Genomic DNA, 15,501 nt, shown 5'->3' with positions numbered 1-15,501 from the left:
GGCACCCTATTTGCTTATCCCCTGACAGCAAGAAAATTTGTCAGCCATTCCTAATGAAAATGCCTTTTTGAGAGAACCATGCATCGTGGTTTACACTGGTAATGACAGCTACATGATACATTAACAAATTGCTTGCAGTCAAAATATTAAGACATGTCTGGGTTATGTAACAAGACCACATCTCAAAAATAAGTGCCTTTGGCCAGGCACAGTGGCTCACACCTGTAATCCCTCACACCTGTGATCCGAGGTAGGTGGATCACCTGAGGCCAAAAGTTCAAGACCAGCCTAGCCAACCTGGTGAAACTCCATCTCTACTAAAAACACAAAATTTAGCTGGGTGTGGTGGCAGCACCTGTAATCCCAGCTACTTGGGAGGCTGAGGCAGAAGAATCACTTGAACCCGGGAGGTGAAGGTTGCAGTGAGTCAAGATCACGTCACTGCACTCCAGTCTGTGTGACAGAGCGAGACTCCGTCTCAAAGAAGAACAAGAAAAATAAAAGTGCCTTTAAGAGAGTTCTGAGATCCAGGAAGGGAGTTGTGAAACTCTGCCAAAGCCCAAGATTGAAGGTAATTCTGTTTAGAAGATAGGCCTTTATTCAGGTGGCAAACTACAGGAATACTATTTTTGGCTACAGACAAGAAAATGTTCCATCTAACCTGGTTCCAGTGAGAATTTTGAACTTACTCTGTAACCATCCCAAACTCTTCCCAGCCACAGTGTGAGGCAGGTCCTGCCCTTCCAGAGGCCTAGAGGAAGATACCTATTTACAGCCATGCTGGTAGGCTTGCAGACGTTGGCCTTTACTGTGGTCCCTGAAGCAGTTCCGTGACTCATTTCCAGCTCCCTGAGCCACAGTTCATGGTCGGTTCTGCCTATGTAGAAACCCAAAGTGACCTGGGAAAATTCTCTCTTGTAGTCAGCGAAAGCCATGCTCATCCACATCCTGATATAAAGTCCACCATATGCAGACCCAATTGTAGAAACCTGCCCCTGGGTCTGCAATGCACAGCAAAGTCCTGAAAGATATTCACTCTATCCAAAAATTAACTGTCCAAAAATTAAATGTGAACTATAATTATCCAAGCCCCTTTTAACAAGACAACTAAAGGTGGACGCTTGTGCAAACCCAGCAGCCTTAAGACCAAGCTACACCTCTTCTTCACTACAAACCCAGAGGGCATTCTATCACATTGGGGGCCAAACAAAAATTTATTTTTACTTTCTGAAACCAGTTTATAAAATCTTGAAGAGGTGTTTGCTCCTTTAAACTTACAGACTCCATTGCAAAACAATTGTTTCTTATTGTCAATGCTTCTATTTTAACATAGCACTGAAAGTATGTGGAAGAAGAAATAGTCAAAAGAAAAATTTAAAGTCATTGATATTGAAGACCAAAAGTAAAACATTGCTCTTGGTAGATCATGTAATCTTATATCAAAAAAACCATAAACAGTACATTAAAACCTGTTTAAACTAAAAATATAAAATTAACACACAAGTATAAGTTATGGTTCCATACACTTAACAAATGGTCTGATAAAATAGAGAAAAAAATATCTTATTTACAATAGTAATGAAATAATTAATTTTAGAACAAATTTAAACAAGGAGCTTGTAAATCTTTTTTTTTTTTTTTTTTTTTTTTGAGACGGAGTCTCGCTCTGTCGCCCGGACTGGAGTGCAGTGGCCGGATCTCAGCTCACTGCAAGCTCCGCCTCCCGGGTTTACGCCATTCTCCTGCCTCAGCCTCCCGAGTAGCTGGGACTATAGGCGCCCACCACCTCGCCCAGCTAGTTTTTGTATTTTTAGTAGAGACGGGGTTTCACTGTGTTAGCCAGGATGGTCTCGATCTCCTGACCTCGTGATCCGCCCGTCTCGGCCTCCCAAAGTGCTGGGATTACAGGCTTGAGCCACCGCGCCTGGCGGAGCTTGTAAATCTTTTAAGTGAAAAATAAATCAATGAAAAAAATTAGACAGGACACAAAGAAATTTAAAAATATTTCTACTGAAAGAATAAGTATTGTGAAACAGCTATATTATCCAAAGTGATCTCTAGATTCAATAAACTCCCTGTCATAATTCCAGTGTTTTTTTTTCACAGTAATGAAAAATACAATCCTAAAAAAAAAAATGAAACTACCATAAACTTTGAATAGCCAAAACAATCTTAAGAAAAAAGAACAAAGCAGAAAGACATCATACTTTATAATTTCAAACTATATTTCAAAACTATGGTAATGAAAACAGGATGAAATGTGCAGAAAAAATGAACAAGAAAACCCATGATACAGAAAGCACCACTCTCATGCATTTCAGATGTGATATAAAAAGAGAACTTAAAAATAGTTTAACATAGAGTATCTCAAAATTATGGAGATATCTGTCCACATAAACAAGAAAAAAAAAAGTCAGATTGTACACTCTTTTTGTATGTCATGAACAGTACTTTAGCTGTCACTGTAAATTTGAAGGAAGAACATTGAAAGGAAATTAGAATTCTTAGAAATTTTATAAACATAAGACAGAAGACGCCCCTATGTGAGAGTAAAATTTTTAAAAATTTTCAGGCTTTTGAGAAACTATTTCCTTTCTAACACAGCTTCCCAAATCACTTTAAGGACTTGCTTTCTTCTTGACTTGGACCCCTCATCCATGTCATCTGTTGTATTCACTCTCACCTACCTGGGGGTTCATCCACCATCTCATGTCACTTCATATTCCAGGACTCTTTTTCTTGCTCCAGAGAGGTGATCAGGTCTGGCTTAGAGACAGCAATACCTGTTTTATTAAAAATAACTAACATGAATCTTACTCATATTCTCCAATTACCAACTTAGTAATGTGTTCAGTAAAGAGGATATAATAGAATATTCTAATAAATTTATCCCAATATACTAATTTATAACAGAAATGTTTAAGTATTTAGAAAATACTTTTATTGGTCGGGTACAGTGGCTCATACCTGTAATCCCAGCATTTTGGGAGGCCAAGGCAGGTGGATCATGAGGTCAGGAGTTCAAGATCAGCCTGCCCAAGATGGTGAAACCCTGTCTCTACTAAAAATACAAAAATTAGCTGGGCATATTGGCAGGTGCTTGTAATCCCAGCTACTCAGTAGGCTGAGGCAGGAGAATCGCTTGAACCTGGGAGGTGGAGGTTGCAGTGAGCTGAGATCATGCCACTGTACCCTAGCCTGGGTGACAGAGCAAGATTCCATCTCAAAAAAAAAAGGAAAAAGAAAAAAAGAAAATAATTTAATTTTGTACATTCTTAATTTCACTGCCTGATACGACTGAATCAAGAATTGCTGATGACAATTAGATTTTAAGGCATGAGTAACAATATTTTATGCAACTAAACTTCTGAAATTACCAATAATCTAAAGTGAAGGACACAGATCAGCTCAGGAATGTGGAAAGTTCAAGTCAAGATGAAACATCTTGAAGAAATTCTCTTCTACACAGACAAATCCCCAGGATTTTCTTGAAAACAGAAATTTGAAAGCATAAATTACCAGAAAACATCCTACAAAAGAGAAATGAAACCTTTAGTTTATATAAGCAATTTTGTATTAAAGTTATCCTCACCCAGGAAGGCCAGGTTTTCATCACATTCCTCTATAAATTCTGCTGTGCAGTGTCCAGGCACTGCTACTCCTCCAGAGAGAATTCTATGGCCACATCCCTAAATGTCAGCAGTCCCTGGAAAAGACACACAAACACACATACTTACAAAGTGGCTATTGGCAGAATTTTCCATTCGACTCAAGGTAAAATCAGAAAGCGAATAGAACTGATTCTAACTTATAAGAGGGACTGAAATTATCCAATAAAATAATTGTCAAAACACAAAAGTTTTCTAATGTATTCTCTAACTCCGAGAAAACAGAGTGGCATAATATCCACAAATCAGTGTATATATGACACTTGTCTGGATGATAAAGTATAAAATTGAGGGCATAAACACTAACATGTACATTTTTGGGGGACTATATTTACATAATACAGAATGAGTTGTGTATGTTTTTCAGATGAAAAAGACATAGCTGTTTACATTTTTCAGACAAAATAGACATGTTGACTTAGAAGGTAACACTCAAATTTTAATGTGTACAATAAACCAGACATCTTGTTAATGCAGGTTATTTTTTCAGGAGATCTGAAATAAAGTCTAAGTTACTGAATCTTTACCAAGTTTACCAGTAATGCCAATGTTTTGGCCCCAAAAGATCATTTTGTCAAACATCCAGTAAATGGAAGAGTCTGTGTTTTTTTTAAGTTTTTCTGGCCTGTAAACAAAGATGAGAGCTTTCATTTACCAAAGAAAGATAAATACAAAGAAAACCTCAAAAATAGGGCAGTTGCCAGATTAAATGTGATGGTTTATGGACATCAGATGCATAAAGATACTTAATGAAAAGAGAAAAAAAAAAAAAACTCTAGAGCAAAAAAATCTGTAAGAGAGCTTACTAAGCAAGTGAGTTATTAACATCAGATGCACTTGGACAAGTTTTTATAGTTTGCTGATGCACCCAGAAGGACACAGCATCACTACTGAGATATTGCCCTCACTAAAACCAGTTACAGTCTGAATTTAACCGTATGAAAACATCAGTTGTATGGAAAGTTAAAGATACAGGTATCTTCCACGTTCTACAATTTTTAATAGTGACTTTAAGTAGTCTTTCTTTAGCAACCAAATAAGCAGGTATCTCCTGGCAATTTTTGTTTGTTTGCTTGTTTTTTGTTTTTGTTTTTGTTTTTGTTTTTTGAGAATCAGTCTCGCTCTGTCACCCAGGTTGGAGTGCAATGGTGCGATCTCGGCTCACTGAAACCTCTGCCTCCAAGGTTCAAGTGAATCTCCTGCCTCAGCCTCCTGAATAGCTGGGACTACTAGCGCGTACCACCATGCCTGGCTAATTTTTTGTATTTTTAGTATGGACAGGGTTTCACAGTGTTCGCCAGGACGGTCTCAATCTCCTGTCCTTGTGATACATCCGCCTCAGCCTCCCAAAGTGTTGGGATTACAGGCGTGAGCCAAATTGCACAGCCACTTCTTTCAGAACTTTCTGGGTAATAAATGCCATTCTGTTTAAATGAGCATTTTCTTAATCGTGTAATGCCTCAAAATAATAAAGAACACAGAAAAAACCGCAACATTACATGCTCTCCATCTTTACTAAGAACCCCAGGTTTTCCCCATAGAAATATAGAGTATCATTGCTGGATGCTGTGGCTCATGCCTATAATCCCAGCACTTTGGGAGGTTGAGGCAGGTGGATCATATGGTCAGGAGTTTGAGACCAGCCTGACCAACATGGTAAAACCCTGTCTCTACTAAAAATACAAAAATTAGCTGAGTGTGATGATGCATGCTTGTAATCCCAGCTACTCTGGAAGCTGAGGCAGGAGAATTGCTTGAACCCAGGATGTGGAGGCTGCAGTGAGCCGAGATCATGCCACTGCACTCCAGCCGGGACAACAGAGTGAGATTCCGTCTCAGAAAGAAAGAGAGAAGAGAAGAGAAAAGAAGAAAAATATTGGGTATCCACAGTTATCCATGTTCAACAGCCAGTCAATATTTTTAATATTGCAGATCACAAATTCATGGTGAGAATTCTGCATGGCATATAAGAAGCCATGATGTACAGAAGGCTGTGATATATAGAAACGAAGTATTTTTCAGAGACCCTCAACTATCATAAGCATTTGTAAAAGTAGTTAAGAAAAACTCATTAGGGAGAAAAAACACAAGTATAGAAGTGAAGATTTGCAAGTACTAAGCACATGGCAATCCAGGAGGCAGAGTGGACACAGCTCTTGATGTCAGAAATGTTTAGCTGAAAAAAAAAGTCATTCTTTCTCTTTCTCCTCCTCCTCTAGAATTATTTCTCAGATGACACTTTCTGGACTAATTATACCTGCATCTTTAGAATATGCCTTTAAAAATTTGAGCACCACATGTTCATCTTTTACCACCACAACCAAAGGTAGAAAGCCCAAGACAGAAAAACTCTACCCATTTCTGTTCTTTATAACAGAAATGATTTAGGAACAATAAGCTGCTCCACAGAGATAAAAATATAAGTTTCTCTGCAGCCAGGCGCAGTGGCTCATGCCTGTAATCCCACACTTTGGGAGGCTGAGGTGGATCACTTGAGGTCGGGAGTTCGAGACCAGCCTGACCAACATGAAGACACTCCATCTCTACTAAAACTACAAAATTAGCAGGATGTGGTGGCTCATGCCTGTAATCCCAGCTACTCAGGAGGCTGAAGGAGGAGAATCGCTTGAAACCCGGAGGTGGAGGTTGCAGTGAGCCAAGACTGCACTACTGCATTCCAGCCTGGGCAACAAGAGTGAAACTTCATCTCTAAAAAAAAAAAGAAAAAAATGTGCGTGTATATATATAATATATATATTTTATTTTTTTTGGTCCTCAGGTTCTCTCCTCTGCTACAGACACTAGCAATTTCTGCTACAGTAATAGAAATATTGGCCACACTGTCCTGTCCTTACCAAACCCAAACAGAACAGATTCCTGGACCACCCTTTAGTGCAAAGGCAGCACTTAACTCTCATAAATGTATCTTGAACTCGTCATACTTGATGCTGGCACCTTAGAGTCACATGAGGCACTTAATTAAAACAAATAGACGCTTTCACCCAGGACACTAAACAAACTGTGAAAAGGGTACAAGAGAGTTTGCAAATTGGCCATGTGATTCTAATTAGAAGAAGCCTGTGCTTATAACCACTTACCTAAGCACTGCTACTCAAGCTTTAATGAGCTTATAAATCACTTCGTAAATTTGGCCCCACTCTATGTAGTATGATTCTTCAGGTTTGGAAAGGGTCCACAAATGGGTATTTTAAAGCTGTCCCCTGTCAGTTCTGATGTCACTCTCTCTGGGCTCATTATTAGCATTGGTTAGAAAAATGAGGCATGGCAAGCGTCCCTTATATTCAGCAGTCTTGTCACAACACAAATACTTTTGATACAAATGAAGACAACCATTCTTTATCTTAAAGTATTATATTATTTGCTGGCTTTTTAAAGTTTATAGAGAAAACAGAAAGCAGCAATTTCTGAGTAAGTCTGCATTTAGAAAACAACATGTGCACATGTACTAATGCAACGTTTATTAAGCAGGTACCGTGTGCTCAATAAGAGGTTACAGAGCACTATGATAACCCATTACTTAATTCTGATAAAACCTGTGAGTTTATACTAAGTGTTCAATAATTCCAAGGATTTAGAATAAGAACCCAGTATTTTTATTTCTTCTTTTGTTTATCTGTCACTGATTTTTTTTAAAAAATGTATAGAATAAAGTCTAATATAGACAGATGAGCGGGATACAGATAGAAAGAGTTTAATGTAATTTAGATGAATTTTTGTTGTGTTTATATTTACTATTTTGTGATTTGTGAATCAATTACTATATCTGCAGGGACAGAAAACAAGTTGCTAAACATAATCTCTCTGCAAACAATGGTTTCAATAAAAAATTTAAAAATTAAGACCATATAAATCATGTTTCACATTTTCCATTTATCTGCTTCTGGGTTTCAGAAAATCATGAGCATCAACCCTAAAAAAGCAACAGGATTCATCACCCAAAACTCTGATCTCTTCTAGTTAGTTCTGGGAGGCATGACTCCAGAGTATGGCCATACCTAAATAAGGTCTTCAAAAAGGGTGAATCTGATCAGGGCTGGGGCAAGGCGTAGAACTAATGTAAAATTCTGTTCTTTATGCCACTGGGGAGTATTTTCAGTTGTTTCATTTTTTTTTTTTTTTTTGAGACGGAGTCTCGCTCTGCCGCCCAGGCTGGAGTGCAGTGGCCGGATCTCAGCTCACTGCAAGCTCCGCCTCTGGGATTTATGCCATTCTCCTGCCTCAGCCTCCCAAGTAGCTGGGACTACAGGCGCCCGCCACCTCGCCCGGCTAGTTTTTTGTATTTTTAGTAGAGACGGGGTTTCACCGTGTTAGCCAGGATGGTCTCGATCTCCTGACCTCGTGATCCGCCCGTCTCGGCCTCCCAAAGTGCTGGGATTACAGGCTTGAGCCACCGCGCCCGGCCAGTTGTTTCATTTTTTTAAGTGTACCACACACACAAAAAAAATCTTAAATCTCAGAGTTTTTATAATTTTTAATCTTTTTAAACCCCACTGCCCTCTCAAGGACATATCACATACTAATAAGCAATTTAAACAAAATTCTTAAGGTTTTCTAGAATAATTTTTAGAAGATAAGTATTCTTAGCAAGCTAAAAAATACAAATAATAACTCTTTTGTTTATAAATATATGTTCAGGTGTAGACATCAGAAGTCTCAACAATATAAAGAAAATGGTGTAAATAAATCCCATATATTTGCACACTTCTATTTATTGTACCCACCATATGATGTATAATTAAACCACTTATCCAGTTGATAGTCAAGACTAAAAGTTCTTGCATGGTAGGGACCATGATTGCTTTATCTATTTTTCTAATGACTATATGAAATGGAATCAATTTGTTCATCTGTTTGAGTTTCGAGATCTCCTCCTTGTTTTTCACCCAAGTACCAGGGAACCAGAGAAACTCTCATCTGGGTACCAGCCAAAGACATCTCTTGTATGGTGGGAGGAACAAATACCAGATGACTCATTTCTTTTACACTAAGACAGAAGCAAAATTAACCACTCTTGTCAGTCTGACACAATTCTGTTCTGGAGATTCTCAAATGTCTCAGATGCCTAGGTGATTATGAGAGCATTTCCAGTGACCCTGGGCTGATGGCCCAATAATAAGCCAGCAGGAGAGACTCAGGCTGATTCTAAAAAGAAAATGAAACTATCCTGGTGGAGCTCCAGAACCTGGATCACCTGTCCTGATTAGCTAGCTTTTTGGCATGTAGAAGGACAATAACACCCCGGTATCACATTTTCCAGGTAGCTATAGCTGTGCTCAGGGCTCTGGCTACTTTGTGGCCTTGATCTCTCACTCCTAAGATGCTTGTTTACACTTAGAGATTCTGCCATCAGATTCTATTTACACCTGTAGCCTCTCACATAAAGACAGCGATGTGAAAAGGTCAAAGAGCCACACTCTCAAAGGAAGGATCTGAAATGTCTACGTTGACATCTCACAATGCAGAAAATGCCTCCTGTTGGTTTTCTGTACATTCTCAATCTAAAGTCTGGCCCTGTTTTGTAAATTCCAGGCAGAGGTCAGACCTTATTTGCAGATTCCAGATGAAATCAACATCACTCTACATTTTTGGCTGTTACAGTGAGTACAATCAAAGGAGAAATCTACTCAGAGGCTGCTCTAGAAAATTCTAAATAATATTTCACCTAAAAAAAAAGCTGACACAACATGAATATAAGTAGACAGTTTATTGGGGCCAAGCTTAAGCACTGTAACTTGAGAAGAAATATTCAAGATGCCTGGAATCTACACTTTGATTAGCAGCAATTATAAGTGGATTTGTGAAGGTAAAAAAAGAAGAGAGACAGAGAGTGAGGTGATACAAACTAGTTTGTGAGAAATTCTTCTTTGTGTAAATAAATAACTTATTATTGGTTTAACTTATACCTACTTTTGGCAATAGTGAACAGCTTCAAGAGATGAATACATAGTTGAAAGTAAGGAGAAAGACATAATTGTGCTCTTATTTTAATGTATGAGTTTTATAAGTAAAAAGACTTGCAGACAGGCACAGTGGCTCACACCTGTAATCCTAACATTTTAGGAGGCCAACAAGATAGGATCACGAAGTCAAGAGATGGAGAACATACTGGCCAACATGGTGAAGCCCCGTGTCTACTGAAAAAAGTAATACAAAATTAGCCAGGTGTGGTGGCACATGCCTGTACTCCCAGCTACTCGGGAGGCTGAGGCAGGAGAATAGCTTGAACCTGGGAGGAGGAGGAGGTTGCAGTGAGCCAAGATCACGCCACTGTACTCCAGCCTGCTGACACAGCAAGACTCCATCCCCACCCCCACAACACCCCCCCCAAAAAAACTTGCATTTCTCAAATGAAACTTTTGTTTTGTTTTGTTTTTTAATTTCTAGACCTAGATTTAGAATTTGGAGTTGCAGATTTAGGTCCTAGATGGGTGGAGTAGCAGTAGGTGTTACCTGCAATTGTGAGCATTTTAGTAAGAGGAAGGAAAGAGAAGTGGAGATTCTCATGTCTCCATGTCTACTCAATGCACACTTGTTACACTGATTGGGTTTCTGGGCTCCATGGTCTCTGAATCAGTTTCAGGTCTGAAGATACAAGAGTCATTGAAAGAAGTAAAATGGTTAATATCTGCCCTATAAAGTTTGTAGAAATCTAGGCCAGGTGAGGTGCCTCACACCTGTAATCCCAGCACTTTGGGAGGCTAAGGTGGGTGGATCAACTGAGGTTGGGAGTTTGAGACCAGCCTGACCAACATGGAAAACCCGTCTCTACTAAAAATACAAAATTACCCAGGCGTGGTGGTGCACGCCTGTAATCCCAGCTACTCGGGAGGCTGAGGCAGGAGAATCACTTAAACCCAGGAGGTGGAGGTTGCAGTGAGCTGAGATTGTGCTACTGCACTCCAGCCTGGGCAACAAGAGCGAAATTCCATCTAAGAAAAAAAAAATGGTTTGTAGAAATCTGCTCTAGCCTCTCTAGAAGTGACTGTGGAGGACTATAGATACCAAATAGGCAGAGACACAATTCCGCCTGCATATTTAGGTGACAGCATGCATTTTACAGCATAATTGTGAGAAGCCTGAGAGGGAAAGTCCCCTCTAGAGTAAAGCTTGGTTGGCACCTTATTTGTTTATATTATGTCTGGTAATTCTAGGAAATATAGTTTTAAAAAAAATCCTCTTCAGCCCCAGAGAAACCACGATAATAGCAAAGAAAGAAGCTGGGCATGGTGGCTTACACCTGTAATCCCAGCACTTTGGGAGGGCAAGGAGGGTCGATCATGAGATCAGGAGATAGAGACCATCCTGGCTAACACGGTGAAACCCCATCTCTACTAAAATAAATTAAAAAAAAAAAAAAAGCCGGGCATGGTGGCATATGCCTGTAGTCCCAGCTACTTGGGAGGCTGAGGCAGGAAAATCACTTGAACCTGACAGGCAGAGGTTGCAAAGAGTCGAGGTCGCACCACTGCACTCCAGCCTGGGTGACACAGCGAGACTCTGTCTCAAAAAAAAAAAAAAAAAGAAAAGAAAAGAAAAAGAAAAAGAAAGAAAACTCTTTCATTACACAATTAAATCTGAATGTCACATATATTATAGTCAGTCTGCTTAAGAGATTGAAAAGACATAAAGATGGTTATCATAAATAGTTTACAAGTAGAAGAATTTACACCACCATGTCATACACAGTTCATCCTAAATTCCCCTGGTCATTGGGGAGGTCATCCATGTATGCTAATCAGTTATATTCAATGACAAAATAAGCTTTTCACATGTTCATGACAGAAGATAGTTCTGCAACTTGAAGCCAGCTGCCTGCTGAAGGTAGACTTTCACTCTTATACAAAAGTGGTTGAATAGGGTGCTATCTTTGGCTACTTGCATTTTAAAGCAGTGCCTCTCTCCTCCCTGAGGGCGGGGTTACAGTACTCTGGTTTCCCCTCTTCTGATTGCCAGTGTCCTCTTTTGTTTCCTACCCTCTGCCACTGCGGTACAGCCCACAGCACAGGACTCACAGCTGGCAGCTCACATTATAGGTGAATGCCAATTGCCATAGCAGCACTTTAGTGTCACATCAAAGAGTGAAGCCTGAGCTGCAGGAAGAGAGCCTCCCTGGGTAGAACTGCACCTTCACAATAATGGAAATGAGAGCATTATTTAAGCCACAGTTTCTATTTATAATGGTGACATGGAAAATAAACTGCTGGATTTCTAGCATGCATCTAGATAGCGATAGCTCCAAGAGTTCTCACTGTAACAGCCAGGTCTTTCACAGACATTATGGGATACTAATAGGGCTTCTAAAACAGATACATGAAGCATTCTAAAGAAAAACAGCTCTCACTCTGAGAAAGAGTATATTGAGAGAAAAAAAAGTTAAAAACATCTTAAGAAAAAACCAAAATTAGATATAAGATTGTTCAAGTTAGGCAGAAAATATTCCTCCAAAAAGAATTTCTCTCTAAATACCCAAAGTGCATAGCTACTCACAGCATGAGAAACATGAGTATTATGAAGAAAAGAGGTATATTATCAGAAGAATTATAAAAGATATTTTTCTATCTCTGATGCTAATTTTCTAGCCATCAAATGCAGAATCTATATTCAAATATATCTCACAACTTCCACTAGCACTTTTTGATAAAAAATTAAAATCTGACTGTGTTAATATAGTGGAATATATGTGAACCTGTTTGGGCAGCCACATCGCCTGCCTTTGTTTGTCCTGTAATAGCAGCATTCCAATTTGTGAAATGAAAGACACTGAAATTATGCTTACTTACAATTATCCCTGTTGGTTAAATTAATAAGAATAGAAGACTAATGTCTACTGTAACAATTTGGTAGTAAAATTTCTTTGGCTATTGGATATAAATATGTAAGGAGGAATAATTTTAATGTACTAGTCATAATGTATGGAGGATTTTTTAAAATTTCTGTAACTATATTTCAATTGAAAAACTTTACATTTTGAAAGTGTGAATCACAATATTAAAATAACTAAGGAATTCACTCAAAGTAAACCTTGCGGCTTTATATTCATACTATTGTAGAAAATATTATTAAATGTATATGAATGCAGGTTGTCTAACAACACCACACATAACTATGCTAATTGTACTGAAGTAATAAATAGAAACCAAGGTATGACAACATACTCCACTGTTCAGTTTACAAACTGAACTATTTTTGCTTTTGTAGTATAAGTACTTCAGCCTGTAAATAATCACGTTGGATAAACAGGTTTGTCAATCAAATTACCCAATATCTTTTAGTCCTTATAATTCTGTTTTGCTAAATTTAATCCTATTTTTATGCTAAACTTTTGTGTGCTCTTGGAATGAGTTTTACTGTGAACAAATCTGTGTCAACTTTAAAAGACTAAAAATAGTAAGAATAACCTTTTGCCAAAGCAAAAACAAAGCAATTAATCTCAGGTCCCAGATAAAGACAATCCTGAGTAAAAATAAATAAATAAATAACAAAGATTTATTTAACTGTTAATATGATTTACATATATTTCAAAAAAAGGGAGATAAAAATCCATATAAAACCTGTTTTAAGAAAAGAGATTTTAGTAAGATATTTTCTCTTATTTTTATGTGGACTAATTAAGCCTCTTATTTCTAATTTAGACTTTTACAACAGCCAGGTCTATAAACATGTTCTTAAACTCGTGGACATCTAAATTTTGCACATTGTGCACACATGAAAGAATGTTTACAGAAGAAAAAGCAGAAAAGAGAGAAGTGTTATATAAAATTAATGGGTTCACATGAATAAAGCAAGTTCTTAGAGACCTATGAAGAGATTTAGATTCTGACACAATAACAGTGGGAGACTACAACATCCCACAGGCACTAAGAGACAGATAACTGAAGAAGAAAATTAACAAAACATTAGGACCTAAACTCAACACTTGACCAAATCGTCCCAATAGACATCTACAGAACTCTTCAGCTTGACAAAAATATAATTCAACAAAAAGAAAACAACTTGAAACCATACAATTACATAAAAATTAAACAACCTGCACTTGAATAACTTCTTGATAAATAATGAAATTAAGGCAAAAACCAAGAAGTTCTTTCAAACAAATAAGAACAAAAAAGACCAGGGCTGGGCACAGTGGCTTATGCCTGTAATCCCAGCACTTTGGGAGGCCGAGGCAGGCGGATCATGAGGTCAGGAGTTTGAGACCAGCCTGGCCAAGATGGTGAAATTCTATCTCTACTGAAAACACAAAAATTAGCCCACCGTGGTGGCATACACCTGTAATCCCAGCTACTTGGGAGGCTGAGGTAGGAGAGTCGCTTGAACTCAGAAGGTGGTGGTTGCAGCAAGCCGAGATTGTGCCATTGCACTTGGCCTGGGCAGCAAGAACAAAAATCCATCTCAAAAAATATATAAATAAATAAAAATAAAAATATAAAACCGGCCGGGCGCGGTGGCTCAAGCCTGTAATCCCAGCACTTTGGGAGGCCGAGACGGGCGGATGACGAGGTCAGGAGATCGAGGCCATCCTGGCTAACACGGTGAAACCCCGTCTCTACTAAAAATACAGAAAATTAGCCGGGCGAGGTGGTGGCGCCTGTAGTCCCAGCTACTCGGGAGGCTGAGGCAGGAGAATGGCTTGAACCCGGGAGGCGGAGGTTGCAGTGAGCTGAGATCCAGCCACTGCACTCCAGCCTGGGCGACAGAGCAAGACTCTGTCTCAAAAAAAAAAAAAAAAAAATATATATATATATATATATGTATAAAACCAACACATCAGAATATCTGCAATACTGCTAAGGTGGTGTTAAAAGGGAAATTGATAGCATTTAATGCTCAAAAAGTTAGAGAGATCTTCATTTGACAACCTGACATCATAAATAAAACAATGAAAGAAGCAAGAGCAAATCAACCGCTAATCTAGCAGCAGACAAGAAATAATCAAAATCAATATCAAGAAATCCAGGAATTAAGTCTATGAAAAAATAATAATATAAATAAACCACTACCTAGATTAATGAAGGAAGAAGGGATGATCCAAATAAACACAATTAAAAATGACAAAAGGGACATTACCACTGACCCCACAAAAATATATTGAAGTCTACTATAAATATCTCTGTGCACACAAACAAGCTAGAAAAAATGAAAATATTTTAAACAAATACATCCTTCCAAGAATGAAAAAAAAGAAATCAAAGCCCTAAACAGATGAATAAGCAGCTCAAAAATTGAATTAATAATAAATAGCCAACCAACGAAATAAAGCCAAGGACCAGACAGATTCACAGCTGAATTCTACCAGGTGTACAAAAAAGTGCTGGTATTATTTCTACTGAAACTATTTTAAGAAATTAAGAAAATGTAACTTCTGTCCAACTTGTTATATAAGAACAGCATTATTCTGATACCAAAACCTGGCTGAGATTTAAAAAAAAAAAAAAAAAAAAAAATTCAGGCCAATATCTTTCAACATTCATGCAAAAATCCTCAACAAAATACTGACAAACCAAATTTAGCAGCATATCAAAAAGCTAACCCACTATGATCAAGTAGAATTTATTTTGGGAATTCAAGGTTGGTTCAATGTACACAAATCAAATCAATAAATGTGATTCATCACATAAACAGAACTAAAGACAGAAACCACAAGATTACCTCAATAGATGCTGAAAAGGCTTTTGATAAAATATAATATCTTCCATGTTAAAACCCCTCAAAAACCTAGGCATTGAAAGTACATACTTTACAATAATAAGTTATTTATGACAAACTCTCAGCCAACACACTGAATGAACAAAATCTGGAAGCAGATGGGTGC

At 38.1% G+C, this 15,501-nt stretch overlaps 1 protein-coding gene and 1 long non-coding RNA gene across 2 annotated transcripts in view; both read right to left on the bottom strand.

Moving 5' to 3' along the window:
* Positions 1-15,501, bottom strand: part of ZNF91 (zinc finger protein 91) — a 203,078-nt gene that overhangs the window by 163,224 nt on the left and 24,353 nt on the right.
* LOC105519965 lies at positions 1,992-3,671 on the bottom strand. Its single transcript, XR_001003052.1, has 2 exons — positions 3,593-3,671; positions 1,992-2,783 (listed from the first exon to the last, which is right to left on the bottom strand). It is a non-coding gene; the product is annotated as an uncharacterized LOC105519965 (long non-coding RNA).

The sequence above is a fragment of the Colobus angolensis genome, unplaced genomic scaffold (genome assembly GCF_000951035.1).
Source record: "Colobus angolensis palliatus isolate OR3802 unplaced genomic scaffold, Cang.pa_1.0 Scaffold365, whole genome shotgun sequence".
In the NCBI taxonomy this organism is placed as follows: Eukaryota; Metazoa; Chordata; class Mammalia; order Primates; family Cercopithecidae; genus Colobus; species Colobus angolensis.
The sequence above is the reverse complement of the archived record's forward strand: the minus strand, read 5'-3'. Positions and strand labels throughout refer to the sequence as shown.